The sequence below is a fragment of the Lepus europaeus genome, chromosome 6, assembly GCF_033115175.1.
Source record: "Lepus europaeus isolate LE1 chromosome 6, mLepTim1.pri, whole genome shotgun sequence".
Taxonomy (NCBI): Eukaryota; Metazoa; Chordata; class Mammalia; order Lagomorpha; family Leporidae; genus Lepus; species Lepus europaeus.
The window spans coordinates 48,729,937-48,741,057 of record NC_084832.1 but is presented as its reverse complement, the minus strand read 5'-3'; the positions used below and the strand labels follow the sequence as shown (position 1 = coordinate 48,741,057).

General features: G+C 34.5%; 1 pseudogene; it reads right to left on the bottom strand.

The window, feature by feature from the left end:
* Window positions 1-1,361: 1,361 nt before the first annotated feature.
* On the bottom strand, window positions 1,362-10,889 carry LOC133762074 (S-phase kinase-associated protein 1-like; annotated as a pseudogene).
* Window positions 10,890-11,121: the final 232 nt, after the last annotated feature.

The following is an 11,121-nucleotide window of genomic DNA, read 5'->3' as shown; positions in this document are numbered from 1 at the left end:
GGAAATTAAGGATATCAACTTTGTATTTGGATTTTATTACCATTAATACTATTGCCCTTGGTATCATTTAAAATATATTTATTTATTGTTTATCATATGTAAAAGTGTATTAGAGAATATTAAAGAAAATATTTGCAGATATTTGCCTTCTTTGTATTATTGCTATGGTGGAGAAATCTTTGAGTACTGAATGTTGTAGATACCTTATCAAATCCAAATTAAAAAAGCAGATTATTTTACATTAATGGTATTTGGATAAATAAGTAGCAATGTGTTTAAAAATGAACTCATCTGAATTAATTGACTATATAATGATACTGAAGTATTGTCTCTGTGCATGTGTGTGTGTCTTTGTGTATGTTTGAAGTAAGAATCATTTTCTCTGTAAAGAATAATTAGAACTTTAGCAGATAGTGTGGGAGTGATTGTTCACTGTCTACACTTTGTACTATGTGATTCTCATAAATTGCAATTTGTAAATTAATGCATTTTTATTATAACTTACTTTTATTGAAAGTATCTCACATTCATAATGGACGTCTTCTGGATTTTGCCACATATTTTAATATTAAAGGTTATTTTTGACATGCAAGTAGAGTCAACAGTGTCCCCCATATGGGGACAGTTATTATCAAAAGATGACATAACACATGAATTAAGTGTCTTTTTTAATTGAAAAGCTAACAAACTAGTTACATTTCTCCCCACCCCCAAAACCACAAACCAGGTAGTAACTGAGTCTTCTAGGCAATATACTCAAAGCTGAGAGGATTAAAAATAAGAACAAGTCATCAGATCCAATTAAGGGAGCCCTGCTACACACAAGCTGATCAATGCAAGTGGTACTGACTGACCATGCAGCTGAAAGACATCCTAATGGGCCCACTCAGAATGTTTGTTTCAAGTAGCCTCTTTCCAGTTTCCAACTCATGAATAAAGATAATTTTTTTAATTCTATTTCAGAAAACTTTTTGGAAGTTGTTTTATGTACAATGCCAACTTTTAAAAGATCAATCAATTTGACTGGACAATAAACTAGGCAGCAATCGCTCTGTGAGAAGAGAGGAAGCCCCAAATGCCACTTTCTATTGAGAACCCACAGTTCAGTTTTATTCAGAGCAAAGTAAACAGGAACTTTCAATCATACTAGAAGAAACTCGGGTTTGGCATCTGTACTCAAACTACACATGCAGTGAGGACAATATTCTGCTAAAACAAATGATTTGCTGCTGCATTTGTCTATGTTTGCCTAATATTAACAATTATAGACAGAACAGTGCAACTAGTATTTGGAACAATCCTTACAGTGTTACAGTGTCAGGCACAACGTTTCACTTCTCTTCACACCACTGGTTCTCTTTTCATACCTGGGCTGCTTCTTCTTCAGTAAAGTCATTCTTAATGTCGAAGGTTTTGCGAATCTCCTCAGGAGTCTTCCCCTTGATCATATTGGTAACAGTCTTGCACGTAACATCCAGAAAACCTTTGATGTCTAAGTAGTTTGCAGCCAGAATAAGCTCAAAAAGTGTTCCTTGGTCAACTTTCAGGAATTCCTGGTCCCAAACAGGGATATCATCCATTCGCTTTTCTTTGTTCTCATCATCTTCAGGAGGAGGTCATCTTTGCGGTGCGTGCACCACTAAATGACCTTTTTTAATACTGCTGCATTAACATTTGGTAGAGGAACCGGTCATCATCTCCTTCATCATCCATTCCCAAATCCTCCAACATGGTCTTGATAGTCACAGACTGTTTGGCAATTTCTACATCAACTTCAAAAATCTCTCCATCAGAACTCTGCAACTTTATTGAAGGCACGGTGTTTGGGTTTGAGGAGTCGGTGGGCCGGAGGCTGATGAGAGAGGGGCAACGTCAACACAAGGAGAAGAGAAAGGCGGACGATAAGGCCACTACCAATTAATGCATTTAATAATTTAAACCATAAACAAGTTAAAAATATGGAAGAGGTAATCATGATATTTAGAAGTACAAAACCCACACATTTTCATAAGCAAAAAAAAAATCACTGGCTTATTGTTATCATTAAATTATATTCTAAATAAAAATATCAAACACATTTAATTTAATAAGTGCTCAAATTGAACCTCATTTGTTGTTAAAGTAATACCAGCATACACTTATTATCCAATATAATGTATTTTCTTTGTTCTTATAAAAGGAAATGTAAGTTAATCTAGTTTTCCAAGCTCAAGGAGATACTATTTAATACATATGTTCCCAAAAGATGGAAATAAATCATGGGTTACAGTTAGGAAGTGAAATGTGACCACAATATCCTCAATCATGGAAACTTGAAACTTGAATTGACCAACACTTAACCTTTTAATTATTCATGAAAAAAAAAGTTAGCCTTATACTTTTACCATGTATAATGAGATGGAAGACAAAGTTTGATTTTAGCAAAATAATTTCCTCACTAAGCAGAATTATAAAGCACAAATATCAAGCAAGTGACAATTTTATTCTATTTTCATGTCTCACAAATGTTACAATCTAATTTTTATCCTTAAATACTAAGTCTTTCAGATAATATACATTTTGAAAAATATTAACAAAACTATGAACCGTTAGAGGCTGCCATGCAGCTAAAAGCTGTGGATTTTTTCCTTAATATGTGGTTATAGTGTGAAATGTAACTGTGAAAATGACATTCTGGGCTGCTATATTTATCCTCTCAATGACTTGAGCAACACATCAATTTATTTAGTGTATAATTACTTTTATCACTTAATTTTACATGCAAAACCTGAGAGAAAAATTTATCTATTGCTTTCAGAGTTTACAGCATTGCGTTTAATAGGAATTGAGTACTTCATTTTAATTGACGAATTGATGGACTAATTGGAAAGATACTATAATTGAGTAAACTGGTAAATTTTTATTTATACCTCAGTGCTAAATGGCATTTTACTTTATTAGTGTTTCAGTCTTAAGCAAAAGTAAAATGTAAGATATAATACAATATATTTTAAAATATTTCTGAATAGATATTTGTATCAGAGAACTAAATTTTGAGTGATTGTTAGAGGGAACATCATTATTTATAAAAAATTTTAATGGAATATGAAAGTCATAGAATTTGTATGTTAGAAGAACTACAGAGCCATATTGGGTAGATCATCATACCATAATACAAAATAAAACAGGACTAGACAAAAACTCGGTTTTCTAATTGTGGTTGCAAAATGTACATGACTACTTAGACAGTGAAATCACCTCGCAAAAAAATTAGCCAGAAAAAAATTACCAGGTCCCTGGAAGAGAGAAAATGGAAAATAGCTGTCAAAGGCAATAATGATTATTACAGAAGGCAAGAATTGGGAATTGAAGTAGCATTCCTTTATGCCAGTGGGGTAGTATAAACTGATGTCAGCCATCTGCAGAATATTCTAGAGAAACCTAAGAAAATTTAACAAGTGCAATCTCTAAATCCTGTTTAGTCAACTAACACTAATTGTTAAAGAAAAAAAGAAAGATTGTACAAATACAAACACGTAAGTAGTTATTAAAACTTTCTTCTAAGAGGGAAATATTTCAAACCACTTATATGTATAGAAGTTCATATAAGAAATGATAAATATGAATAATGAATCATGATCTCTATGGTAAACCAGTTTTATTTAGCTGCATGAGTGAATCACCCAAAATATACATACCAAATTTCAAAAAGGAAAATGTAGAAAATGTGAACAAAGTGTGTGGTATATCATATAAAATTTTTTAAAAAGACAAAACATAATATATTACCATTTATAACAGACAAGTATTAAACATTTAATCAGAGATTTATCATGTTACAATTAGAATTTGTCTATGTGTTTCAATTATTGTCTAAATACATGTATGTAATTTGTATGTAAATTAATTGGTTCTATTTATGGTTAAATTTATCAAATATGTTATAGACATCGATTATTAGTTTCTCATTGAGATGTCTTTTTAAAAATTAAGTGACTCTAAGCAAACTGGGTATAGAAGGAACATTCCTCAATACAATCAAAGCAATAATGAAAAACCCACGGCCAGCATCGTATTGAATGGGGAAAAATTGGAAGCCATTTCCACTGAGATCTGATACCAGACAGGGATGCCCACTCTCACCACTGCTATTCAATATAGTTCTGGAAGCTTTAGCCAGAGCCATCAGGCAAGAAAAAGAAATTAAAGGGTTACAAATTGGGAAGGAAGAAATCAAACTATCCCTCTTTGCAGATGATATGATTCTTTATCTAGGGGATCCAAAGAACTCTACTAAGAGACAATTGGAACTCATAGAAGAGTTTGGCAAAGTAGCAGGATATAAAATCATTGCACAAAAATCAACAGCCTTTGTATACACAGGCAATGCAATGGCTGAGATAGAACTTCTAAGATCAATCCCATTCACAATAGCCACAAAAACAATCAGATACCTTGGAATAAACTTAACCAAAGGCATTAAAGATCTCTATGACAATTACAAAACCTTAAAGAAAGAACTAGAAGAGGATACCAAAAAATGGAAAAATCTTCCATGCTCATGGATTGGAAGAATGAATATCATCAAAATGTCTATTCTCCCAAAAGCAATTTATACATTCAATGCAATACAAATCAAAATACCAAAGACATTCTTCTCAGATCTGGAAAAAAATGATGTTGAAATTCATATGGAGACAAAGGAGACCTCAAATAGCTGAAGCAATCTTGTACTACAGAAACAAAGCCAGAGGCATCACAATACCAGATTTCAGGACATACTACAGGGCAGTTGTTATCAAAACAGCATTGTACTGGTACAGAAACAGATGGATAGACCAATGGAACAGAATAGAAATACCAGAGATCAATCCAAATATCTACAGCCAACTTATATTTAAGGGTCCAAAACCAATCCCTGGACTAACGACAGTCTATTCAAGAAATGGTGCTGGGAAAACTGGATTTCGACATGCAGAAGCAAGAAGCAAGACCCCTACCTTTCACCTTACACAAAAATCCACTCAAAATGGATTAAAGACTTAAATCTATGACCCAACACCATCAAATTATTAGAGAGCATTGGAGAAACCCTGCATGATATAGGTACTGGCAAAGACTTCTTGGAAAAGACCGCAGAAGCACAGAGAGTCAAAGCCAAAATTAACTATTGTGATTGCATCAAATTGAGAAGTTTCTGTTCTTCAAAAGAAACAGTCAGGAAAGTGAAGAGGCAACCAAAAGAATGGGAAAAAATATTTGCAAACTATGCAACAGATAAAGGATTAATAACCAGAATCTACAAAGAGATCAAGAAACTCCACAATGTCAAAACAAACAACCCCCTTAAGAGATGGGAAAGGACCTCAATACAACATTTTTCAAAAGAGGAAATCCAAATGGCCAACAGACATACGAAAAAATGTTCAAGATCACTAGCAATCAGGGAAATGCAAATCAAAACCACAATGAGGCTTCACCTCACCCCAGTGAGAATGGTGAGGATGTGGGGGAAAAGGGACACTAACCCACTGTTGGTGGGAATGCAAACTGGTCAAGCCACTATGGAAGCCAGTCTGGAGATTCCTCAGAAACCTGAACATAACCCTACCATTCAACCCAGCCATCCCACTCCTTGGAATTTACCCAAAGGAAATTAAATTGGTAAACAAAAAAGCTGTCTGCACCTTAATGTTGATTGCAGCTCAATTCACAATAGCTAAGACCTGGAACCAACCCAAATGCCCATCAACATTAGACTGGATAAAGAAATTATGGGACATGTACTCTATAGAATACTATACAGCAGTCAAAAACAGTGAAACCCGGTCATTTGCAACAAATTGGAGGAATCTGGAAAACATCATGCTGATTGAATTAAGCCATTCCAAAAAGGACAAATATCATATGTTCTCCCTGATCGGCGACAACTAACTGAGCATCAAAAGGGAAACCTGTTGAAGTGAAATAGACACTATGAGAAAGAGTGACTTGATCGGCCCTTGTCTTGACTGTTGATGTGCAATTTAATACTTTATCCCTTTTAGTATTTTTTTGTTCTAGTTAATACTTTTGGTTGAACTCTGTAATTAACACACAATTATTCTTAGGTGTTTAAATTTAACTGAAAAGTGATCCCTGTTAAATTTAAGAGTGGGAATAAGAGAGGGAGGAAATGTACAATTCAGGACATGCTCAATCGGACTTGCCCCAAATCGTGGAGCTAGAAATGTGCCAGGGGATTCTAATACAATCCCATCAAGGTGACATGTACCAATGCCTTCTCACTGGTCCAAGTGATCAATTTCAGTTCACAATTGATCGTACTGATAGATCTAACAGTCAAAGGGATCACACAAACAAGACAAGTGTCTGCTAATACTAACTGATAGAATAAAATGGAGAGAACGATCCAACATGAGAAGCAGGATACACAGCAGACTCATAGAATGGCAGATGTCCTAAACAGCACTCTGGCCTCAGAATCAGCCCTTAAGTCATTCGGATCTGGCTGAAGAGCCCATGAGAGTATTTTAGGCATGGAAAGCCAAGACACTCTGGCAAACAAAACAAACAAACAAACAAACAAAAAAACCAAACCACCTAAATGAACGATCTCTGCGAGTGAGATCCCAGTAGAAAGAACAGGCCATCAAAGAAGGAGGTACCTTTCTCTGAAGGGAGGAGAGAACTTCCACTTTGACTATGACCCTATCGGAATAAGATCAAAGTCAGCGAACTCAAAAGGCTTCCATAGCCTTGCTAACTCATGACTTGAGCCTTTGGAAATTTCTGATGCCATAAACAAGAGTGTCATATTGTTAAGTCAACAACAGGAGTCACTGTGTAGTTACTCCTCATGTGGGATCTCTGTCCTTAATGTATTGTTCAATGTGAATTAATGCTATAAATAGTACTGCAACAGACCCAGAAGAAGCAATAAACAATTATATAAAGGTTTATAATTGTGTATATTATACTTTGACCAAGAGTATGGGTGACCCATGGATGTTTATTAATATAGTAACATAGTTCAAGCCACTCCTAGATTTGCTGTATTTAATGCAGCATAATTAAAAATATGTTCAGTATGAAAAATGAAATGACTCAGATTCTTATCTTCAGAGGTAAGAAAAAATTGTGTGTATGACATAGTGTGATAAAAATTAGAAAGCATTGGCCAGCACAGTGGCTTAACAGGCTAATCCTCCACCTTACGGCACAGGCACACCGGGTTCTAGTCCTGGTCCGGGCGCCGGATTCTATCCCGGTTGCCCCTCTTCCAGGCCAGCTCTCTGCTGTGGCCCGGGAGTGCAGTGGAGGATGGCCCAAGTGCTTGGGCCCTGCACCCCATGGGAGACCAGGAGAAGCACCTGGCTCCTGGCTTCGGATCAGCATGAAGGGCTGGCCGCAGCGGCCATTGGAGGGTGAACCAAGAGCAAAAAGGAAGACCTTTCTCTCTGTCTCTCTCTCACTATCCATTCTGCCTGTCAAAAAATTTTTTTTTAAAAATTAAAAATTAGAAAGCATTAAAATATTTGACAAAATATTTTAGATAAAAACATAAAAGGCAAATTTGGAGAAAAATCCCCAAAGTCAAGGACAATAGATAAAGCTGATAAGATGATTAAGAGAACAATCCAGACACTTCAAGATCCAACCAAAATAAATTTTTTTATCTTCAGGGAATAGGGGAGGGAGCAAGTAGAAGGGAAGTGGCATGGAAATTTTCACGTAAATAATAAAATTTCTCATAACTTATTAACATATCCAGGTTCAAAAGACACTTTATTGCCTGGTTCAATGAATAAGAGATTCATAATAAGGGTGTGTGCATCAGAAAATCAGTTGAAAAGGTATGAAAACTATTTTGGGAAACACAAATAAATAAATAAAATAAGCCACATTGAAGCAATATTTCAAAAACTTTCTGAATAACGATAATGGAAGGTGAAATTCAATGGCACAATTTAATATTATAAAACAAAATTAAATTTTAATGTAGCATTTTATGCACAAATTTTTCATAGAAGTATAATTTCTCTCCCTTAATAATAGCAGTCTTAACAAATCAACTTTATTTAGGTGCTTTCTAAAACAGGAGAGAGACTTTCATTGAAGGCAATAGTACTAGCAGAAAAAGTACATGTTTGGGGCATCGACCATAAGGACACAAGGGTTATTGCTATGATGATAATGTTAAGAAGCCCTAGTTCTGTGTTGTAGGAGAAGGAACAGCCGTTGGAGGGATATCACTAATAAAGAGAAAAAATTGTCCAATTATTTAACAAGATTAAATATGTACAAAATTAAGTTGAGACATATATAAAGGTTTTAGAAGATTGGAAAACATTTTGCCATATCTTTAAAGATAATTATGCAAATGAAAACACAATCAATTATCTTTGTAAAATATATTTCTGCAAAATAAACTTCTAGAAATAGATTTCTAAAATAAACTTCTACAAAATAGAAATAAAATTAAAGTGCATTATTTGTCTCAGAAGTGAATAATATTTTCATAATCATAACAAGGGGATTAAATAAAAATCTGGGATGACTATATTGGAGGAATGATGAGGAAGATGAAAGTGAGAGCTGCAATATTTTAATAAAATCTATTTACAATTCAAAAATATAGCTGTAATTCAATCATTGTAACTCGAGCTGTCTTCTTTGTCTCTGCCTCTTGCTCTTTTTTCCTCCCTTGCATATATATTTATATCTATATGGCTATATAAATATCTACAACTATATAGTTTTTCATTTTCTTCTTCAATTCACCGATCAAAAGACATTTAACACATTTCCATACCTTAGCTACTACGAATAATTCTGAAATGAACAAGGCTGCAGATACCTCTATGAAAATCTGATTTACTTTCTTGACATATACCCTGACTTGAAAGTGATGGATCACAGGATGTTCTCACATATGTAGGTGAAGGAGATAAATTCTAGAAGAAACAATTAAAAGTGTTGAAAGACTTATTTTCAGAATGGAACTTGAAGAAATGAGACTTCTGTTGTCACTGCTGTACTTACAAGGCACTTTATATTTTTAAAAGTATAATTGCAAATGAAGAATATCTTTATAAATAAAAGTGCATCTCTACAAGGATACTGTACTTGGAATTATTTCAGGAAATATTATATGCTTGATTATATGGGATACTTTATGTGATGACTTTTAAATCAACTTGAAATCCTAGGACTCTAAATTATTATTATTTTTTCATTAGTAATATTCCCTAAATTCTGCTAAACTTTTTCTCATTTTTCTTGGTCAGGATTTAAATTTTATCTTTTCCACAAATATGTAAATGTGGACATGGTAATTTCAGAAGAACTTCTAAATTAGATTAGATGACAGCCAAACTTAAAATTGTATATGTCTATTCACATAACTTAAGTGACAGAGGGCCAAGAATAAAAAGTTCTTAAATCTGCTAAGGAAGAAGAAAACCTGTTCAAGTCACATTTTGATTTTCAACTTTCATGTTAAAATCATCTAAAGTGATTTATATATCACTTTAAGGTACATTCATATTCAAGGAGATGACTTATTTCCTACTCATTATCTTCCTTATTTTACAAGCATTATGGGTAAAGAATATCCATTCTGTTCTTCATTTGCTTTATGTCTAGTCTACATTCTTGTACTGAATTGAGACTCTAAAATTATTCTAAGTATTCACCTTTTATCAAAAGTCATATGATGTGTTAGTTCTAATTTCTTGCAATATTTGACTCCACACATCACTCACTCATTGTTAAAATGTTACACTTTTATGAATTCTATGACTACTATTTTTACAATTTTTCCTTTAATCTTTCAAATTACCTATCATTTTTAATTTCTTGTACTTTCCTTTTACTTTAAATTCTCATAAAATTTACTTAAGTGAGACAGTACCAGAATTATTGCTCCCATTTTACAGATGAATAAATCGAAGTATAGAGTAATTAACTAACTTCTTCCAAATCACAAGCTGAATAAGAGGTATGAGGAACATTGTATCTCAAGAGATCATAATTAGGGCCAGTGCTTTGGCATAGCAGATAAACCTGCCACCTGCAGTGCTGGCATCCCATATGGGCACCGGTTGGAGTCCTGGCTGCTCCACTTCCAATCCAGCTCTCTGCTATGGCCTGGGAAAGCAGTGGAAGATTGCCCAAGTCCTTGGGCCCCTGCACCCACGTGGGAGACTTGGAAGAAGCTCCTGACTTCCGATTGGCTCAGCTCCGGCCCAGCTGTTGCAGTCAACTGAGGAGTGAACCAGCGGATGGAAGACCTCTCTCTCTCTCTCTCTTTCTCTGCATCTTCTCTGTGTAACTCTGACTTTCAAATAAATAAATAAATCTTAAAAAGAAAGTCCATGATCTTAATTGTATGGCAACCATGCTGTGAACAAACAGCAGTAAAGGTGATGTCCCCATCCAATGTTTTCATCTAGTAAAGAAACAGTGTTTGTCCCTAGGGTTTGAAATTGAATAATTATGGGACAGTTTATACCTATGAAAAATTTGCAACTGTATGCTATTTATCAGACCTACAAAATAGTTTTCATGCCTCCTGTGGTATTTTATCTCAATACTAATGTAATCTGAATCATTGCAACTTTATAAAGATTCCTAACTCATCACTTCTTTTCTTCTTTGCTTTAATCTTTGCTCATTCTCTCTTCCTTCCTTTTTTTTTTTTTCCTTGCAGTATGTTTTCCACTGCTGCTTTTTAGAAGAATTCTGAGTCCCTCATCTAAGATACCCATATGAAAGCTGAAGTTCAGTCTTCAGGTAACTACATTGATTTCTTGTATCAGTATTGCTAATGTATTCTTTTATTTTACCTCTTCACAGAAATGTTTGGCCTCATACCTATGTTCCTTGATTTTGGAAACTTTGTGCATTTCCCTGGAGCCTGACATTTGTAATCTGTTTCCCAGGCTTTCATCAAATTAATTTAGCTGGGTTCAACCAATGAGAGGCACTGACAAAAGAAAACACGATGACAATCCTCTTCTCCCCCTTCTCTGTCCTAGTCAGATGTGCTACATACCCTTTGGGTGTCTAGCTCTTTCAGCTGTATCCAAATTCCACAAAGTAACCACAGGTCCTGAGTTCCAATAATAATTCTAACTC